This window comes from Furipterus horrens, unplaced genomic scaffold, assembly GCF_987537825.1.
Source record: "Furipterus horrens unplaced genomic scaffold, mFurHor1.1.pri manual_scaffold_8, whole genome shotgun sequence".
NCBI classification, from domain to species: domain Eukaryota; kingdom Metazoa; phylum Chordata; class Mammalia; order Chiroptera; family Furipteridae; genus Furipterus; species Furipterus horrens.
Window position 1 is genome coordinate 48,872,894 of NW_028327178.1, and position 6,514 is coordinate 48,879,407.

The window sequence follows — 6,514 nt, forward strand, 5'->3', positions numbered from 1 at the left end:
AACTGTTCAGTTTTGGTTTCATCTGCCAAGAATTTTGCCAGAAAGTGTGGCATACTTCTGATCTTCAAATGAAGAACCCTTTCAAAGAGCTAGATTTTTGAGAGTGTGCCCTCTGGAATAACTCTGAATGTATAAAAATGACTCTGGGTAAGGCCAAACATCTTGTGGAAACTAAAAGACTTAGGCCATTAAGCCTGTAAGCCTTCATACAACATTAACATAGAACATTTTTGTTCACAATTGTACCACTTGGAGCATCAACTTTGAAGTAACTACGACTTTCAGGCCTGACAATGGACAGCAGGTGGCACTCTCATCTTATGATTCCACCTCTAAAGTAAGGCAGTAACAAGGGGAATTTTCTAATGCATTTAAAATTTTATTTATATATATTTTTTCTCTGCCAAGTCAGAAATGTGCTCCATTTTCTCTAATCAGGTTCATTTGCTTCCTACTGTGTTACTTCAATTGGGTAATAGTTAACTCGACTTCTCCCTTGGCTATATTCTTTCCTAGAGCCAGGCAAGGTTTTAGATTTGCCAGAGTTTGGGCCTCAGTTGTAAGTGCAGAGCTGGCAGACAACAGAAATGCTATATTTACATGCAGAGCTGGGTGTCTCTCCTTAACTCCAAGTGGTCTCATGCAGACCCCCACTTGGCAGGGGGCGTGTTCACCCTGAGTGTGGAGACTGTGGGCTGCCCTTCCCTGTCTGAAGTGAGGGAGCCCAGAAGAGGGTCAGAAAAGGGCTTGACTAGAAAGCTAGGTGGTGGTCTGGTGACCAGTGAGGGAGTGTGCTGGGATTCATCCTTGCTGCCTCCCAGCAAGCATCTTTGTCTACAACTGCTGAAAATGCAATGAGCATGGTCTTTGCTCAGCTACCAAACAGCACTGTGAGCAGTGGTTCAAGCATCCATTCAACAAAGGCATGCCTCCTAAATTATAAAAGTGCTGTTTTCTAGTGGTGTCAGTCAGGAGACAGAAACCACACTAGTTATTTTGAGAGAGGGAATTTAATATAAAGAATTGTAAATATGCATAAAATTGTTAACTAGGTAACTAAATAGACAAAAGGATAAAAGCAAGGTATCCAGGGATGGTGACAGGAGGAGCAGCTGCCACTCTGTGGCTGGGGTATCCTTCCTGAAGTTCACCAGTGTATGGTGCTGAGTCTCGGTCTCTGAGAAGGCTCTGCTCAGCTGGTGCTGGTCTCTGAGCCCATGCAATGAGTGTGCCTCTGTGGACATTAGAAAAGTTGCAAATAGGATTCGGCTGCTAGTAGGGAGAGGAATTGCCACTGTTGAGATGAAGAACTGTGGCTAAGGGAACCCTCATAGAAATGGGGAGCCAACAGCAGGATCAAGTTCCTCCTTCCTCCTCCCTCTAGCACCTCCCACTGGCAAAGTCTGGTGAGCCCTGGGGCACAGCACTAATGTGGCTTACAGTGCAGTGCAGGCTTAGAAGGGCAGGGTGTAGAGACAACAGATGAATCACTGGGGACATACTCACAGAACTTCCTCCACCCCCATGGACTTCAACCCAGTACCAAAGGGGCCTTTCTTATGTTATGTGGCTCAGCTTAGAAAGGAGAATGTGGTCAACTGGCTCACTTTCTTTTATTGCTTCTATTTGGCTTAAAATTTCACTAAAAGTAGTACAACTTGTTACCTCTTTTTATTTTGCAAATAAAATGTTCTCATTTTGTATTTTCACCTTCCCCCATTACATCCTCATAGTTTCTTAGCATGGATTTACTTTTCACACAAATCAGATCCAAGAGGAGGAAAGGTATGTCAAAATGTCATTCCATGTCTTTTGTTAAATGTAAATGGACAAGGTGAATTGAATTAATGCACTTTTAAACTAGACAGAGTGACAACACTTTCAACAGCTTTCATTACGATGCTAACGCCTCTTGTCAGACCTGATAAATTTGACACATATTGGCATTCTCATTCTTTGTTAGGATGTTGATTTATGCTTTTTTAAAAATTTTAATTCAAGAAAAGTGGAAGGGATCATGGAGATTTGGATTCAAAGGAAAGCAAACAGAAGTGAATGGAGAATTATTCTGAAGACCACTTAGTCATTGTCTTTTATATAGGAAATGCATTTACCTATGACAATAAGCGAAAGTGGGTAAGCACCAGTCAGAACTTACAGTAGCTGGAAGTTAGAGACGCAGTTGTTGAAGGAAAGATATCAAACTAGAAATACTAAAGTGGACGTTGGGCTGGGTGTTATTTGTTGGCAATATATCTCTTTCTATGTTTTTTCTCATGTTTCACAGGCCAGAAATTAAAAACTACATTTCTCCTTCTCTCTTGCCAGGAATGTTCTACACACATTTTAAATTTCATCATTTAGTTGAATTCACTTGGTATTTGGCAAGCGAAATGGTGACAGGAGCCATTTTGTTTCTTCCTCTGGAAGTCATGGTTGTGGTCTTGCTAGACAGGAGTTATCCTGTAGCTTGAGCCTTGATGTCTTGTCTTCCTCAGGCCTGCAGAGGGTCATCTGTAAGACCTTCAGCAATTGTATAGTAGTTTCCTGATTCAGGGCAACATTTTCTCTTAACTTTACAACAACAAACCCAAAAGCTAAGGTTTTCCCTCTTCAGGCTTCCAGTGGTTTTATAAGCACCTCAGTCCCTCTGTCCAATCCCTTCCTGCTTGACCTGCTAAGAGAGGTCTTTTCTTTCCTGGGAAAATCCACACTGATTCAGAGGTATGTGTGTTGAGGAAGGGAGGGAGGGTGGTAGCTTAAAGGGCACATTCAATCATAAAGTCATCTTCTCTGATAAGTTAGTCTTATTCCACTATGTTTACTAGCTAGACAAGTTTTAAGAAGCGGCAGAGATTTTATTCTCTACATATCTTGATAACCAAACTTAGATTTGAACAGATATTAGCATATTTGGAAATTTCTTGGGCTCCGTTCTAAATTAAAATATCCTTATAGTATCTTTAATATACAAGGGACAGCTGAGGAAATGACTACATTTTTTGCCAATGTGAGCCAGGTGATCGGAATCAGAAGCAAGGAGAGGGTGTGGTCTTTCCTGGAGACGACATTAACTGAGAGCCACTTTTCATGCAGTGCATCTGACTCAAGTCGTTTATGAAATGTGAAATTTAATATTCATCCCTGGAATGAAGATTTATTTCTTTAGAAGTTGCTCACCATCTGACTCAGGTGTTAGTACTCATATGGGGAGCTTTGAGAAGGCCACATCAATTCTGTCTTCCCAGGGGTTCTTGATATGTAGGAACAGAATTTAGTCCCTGAAACTAAATTCTTTTGAATAGTATTTGTCCCATATATACATTTCGGCTTTGCTGTAGTTCCCGCTCTTTATCTTTTTAAAAAAATCTGTCTTAAATATGCATTATCTTATGAGTTTATAATCATAAAATAATATTGTAAATTGCAGATGTTAAATAAGTAATTTATTATTATTTCTCATTCATAATTTCTGGAATAAGTTCCTTCCTTGGGAATACTGAAAAGGAAAAAGGATTGTTCATTGGCTAGAATAGCAGTCTCGCTGGAGGCTACCTAGTCCCTCGGTCATGACCTTTCTGAGAAGGGCTTATGCTGAACTATGCAGATCAACTCTGCAAAGCTGTGGTCTGTTTATTTGGGTAATATATTTGGTGTCAGAGCTGAGAGACATTCGTTGATAATACTTAGTATTTGCTTTCTGAAGTGTAGTCACACAGATTGTCCTATGGGTTTGTCACAATGGCACTGCAAAGAAGACAAAACAAGTAATAGCATGCCCCCACCTGACCACACTGGAAAGAGACACACTTTTCTCTATAGCCATGACAGCTTGGTGCCTCAATGTGTCCAAGAACAGAATTAGTGAAGTTCCATTTTAGCATGATCCTGGTAATCCTTGGGCCAATTAAAGAATAAGACAAAAAGAAAAATCTAAAACTTTCAAGAAAAGTAGAAATCAGACCCTTCCAGCTATTCTGTTATAAAACCCTAAAGGGCAAAGAGAATAATTTTATCTTGTCACTCAAACAGCTGGGATTTAATATGACTAGAAACTCTAGTTGGCCTTCCAAACTGCTGCTAAAGGACCACAGCCACTAACACCCCTCAGAGACCCTACAAGCCTCACTTGTGTGGTTTTCTTCATAGCCCTATAGCTCCAATGGACACACCATGAATGTTGGTGGGCTGACACAGGGTGTCCCAGATAGTTCTCTATCTCCCTCAGTGCCTTATATTATCTGTTGAGTGGATTGAAAGAATCTGGACAAAACTATGTGCTTGAGAGCCATACACAAGCACTGTGGCCAGCCTACAGGGCAGACCAGCTGACATGAGGTTGACCCAGGCGGGACACAATGTGGCTTCTTCTGACCCCCTAGCACCCTTCCCTGGCATATCCAAGCACAACTCCTGCACAGGGAAGGCAAAGAGTCATTTCTACTTGTAGGGCAATGTCTCACATTTTTACATTCACCCACTTCTGTAGGAGCTAGCTCTTCAGCCTAATACATACATGGATAAAAGAGGATTGTGAACTCATGGAATGGGGAAGATAGTAGAGAAATCAGGGAAGGACAAATACATTCATGTATATAATGTCATCATTCTCTCTCTTCCTTTTTCCCTCTCTGCAGTTTGCCTCTGCTTATCTTGCTAAGTTGGGTTCTTCTTTCCTTTCTAATCAAAACAGATGATATCCACTGGGCATAAGACACTGCTAAAACCAGGTTATGTTATGTCAATGAAGCAACCTCAGAGGAAAGGAACCTCTGCCTTCTGCTTCAGTGTATATGATTCCCAGGGAAGGTCTCTCACTGGCCCAACAAGGAGGGCACACTCACTGCTGTGATCCTCATTGAATATGGGACTGCTGTTATCAATCTTCAGGCAGGCTAACAGGCACTGAATAGAGCTGAGGAAATTCAGCTCTCCCCCTGAAAAGAGGTGGCTGTCATATCCCCATTGATTGTACACTATGGTGACTTTTTTGAAGAGTCAATATATCATTTGTGTAGCAAATTCCACCTTCTAATAAAGGAGACAATGAATAAAATGAGTATTTGACCCTGCATATACATATATACACACCCTGGCACAAGTACCCACTGGCAAGTTCTCTTCAGGTGAGCAGTGGAATTCAGTTCAGAAGTCATCCTCTCTGACAGAAACACACAGGGAAGAATTCGACATGGCCTTTCTGGGTATTATGCCTGGCTCAAGCCAACATTATCTGTCACTCAGTTTCAGGAACATCTGACACACCTTCTCCTGCTGAGAGCTAATTGCCCTATTTTCAAACCTGGAACTGTCCCTCTTGTGATATTTTTCCAATCGCAGTGATATATTTGTCTAGCCAGCAAGCACTGCCAAACCCAGAGCTATTCTGGAGAGGAGTTAGGGTGGGGAGCAGGAGAGTTATTCAGTAACACAGTAAACAAAAGGAAATTCTCTCTGAACCAAAAGTTACAATGCAATTGCATACTTTCCTTAATAACACATGTATGCTAATAAAAATGGTTTGCTATCCATTTTTAATCATCATGAAATGAATACACTCAATCATGGAAGTTATAGGGGAGCTGCTTACTTCAAGTAATGCAATGAATACATTACAAAAGCAATTAAGTGAGAACTCGAGTGAAATAGAGCAGTATTCTATAACAACACTTCTTCATAACTAGATTAATAAAAAAATATATTCACAGGAAAGACCCAGGAGAAAGATAAATAAAAAGCAAGACAATAGGTATGAAAAAATAAATAAGGTCCACCTGTGAACATTAAGCTAGGTCCCACATTTATTTACCCCTCAAAATATGAAATATTTTTATCTAAGAATGAGGAAACAATAAACACTCACTTTAACCTGTACTTTATTAATTTACTACTAATAGTTGCTGATCACTTGCTATGTATAAGACATTCTTGCAAGAATACAGGGAATACTAAGCAACGTATAAAACATTGATTCTTGTCTTCCAGGAGATTAGAACCTAGCTGAGGAGGTAAGTTCTATTCAGTGCATACAAAACTACAAAATTAGGTGAGGTGGGTAATGTGTCCCATGAGTAGAATACATGTTATTTTCCTCTGGCAGTTAGAAGGAAATAGAAATTAGGGCAAAACCTTTAGGAAGTGCCATTTGTCCTTGGCCTTAAAATGTGGGCAGGGATTCCATACTTGGAGATCTAAGGGATACCGGGAAGGGATGTGCACTGGAAAAGCATGGTGAAGTGTGGCAAAGAGTGAGCATGAAAGAAGCAAAAATTCAGGTAGGAAGTTAAGTCAGCTGGAAAAGAAGATGGTAACAAAATCGTGGGAGCCTTAAATGCTTGAACAAAGCTTTTAAAATTTACTCTACAGGAATTTTTGAGAAGGGGAGTGAACTAGTGAACCTGGTGATTTAGGAAAACTTTTCTTGTCCTTGATTATGCTGAGGGACAGTCATTGGAAAGGGTGAAACTGGGAGCATGGAAAGGGGTTAGTAAGTTCATTAGAGCTTGGGGCTTGT

At 40.6% G+C, this 6,514-nt stretch overlaps 1 protein-coding gene across 2 annotated transcripts in view; it reads left to right on the top strand.

Moving 5' to 3' along the window:
• The window catches only part of LRRC30 (leucine rich repeat containing 30), a 63,536-nt gene extending 58,514 nt beyond the window's left edge, over positions 1-5,022 (top strand). For both annotated transcript variants that reach the window (XR_016512728.1, XR_016512729.1), the window contains one exon: positions 4,694-5,022. The gene's annotated coding sequence lies outside the window, so the exon portion shown is untranslated. The remainder of the gene's footprint in view (positions 1-4,693) is intronic.
• The last annotated feature ends 1,492 nt before the right edge of the window (positions 5,023-6,514 follow it).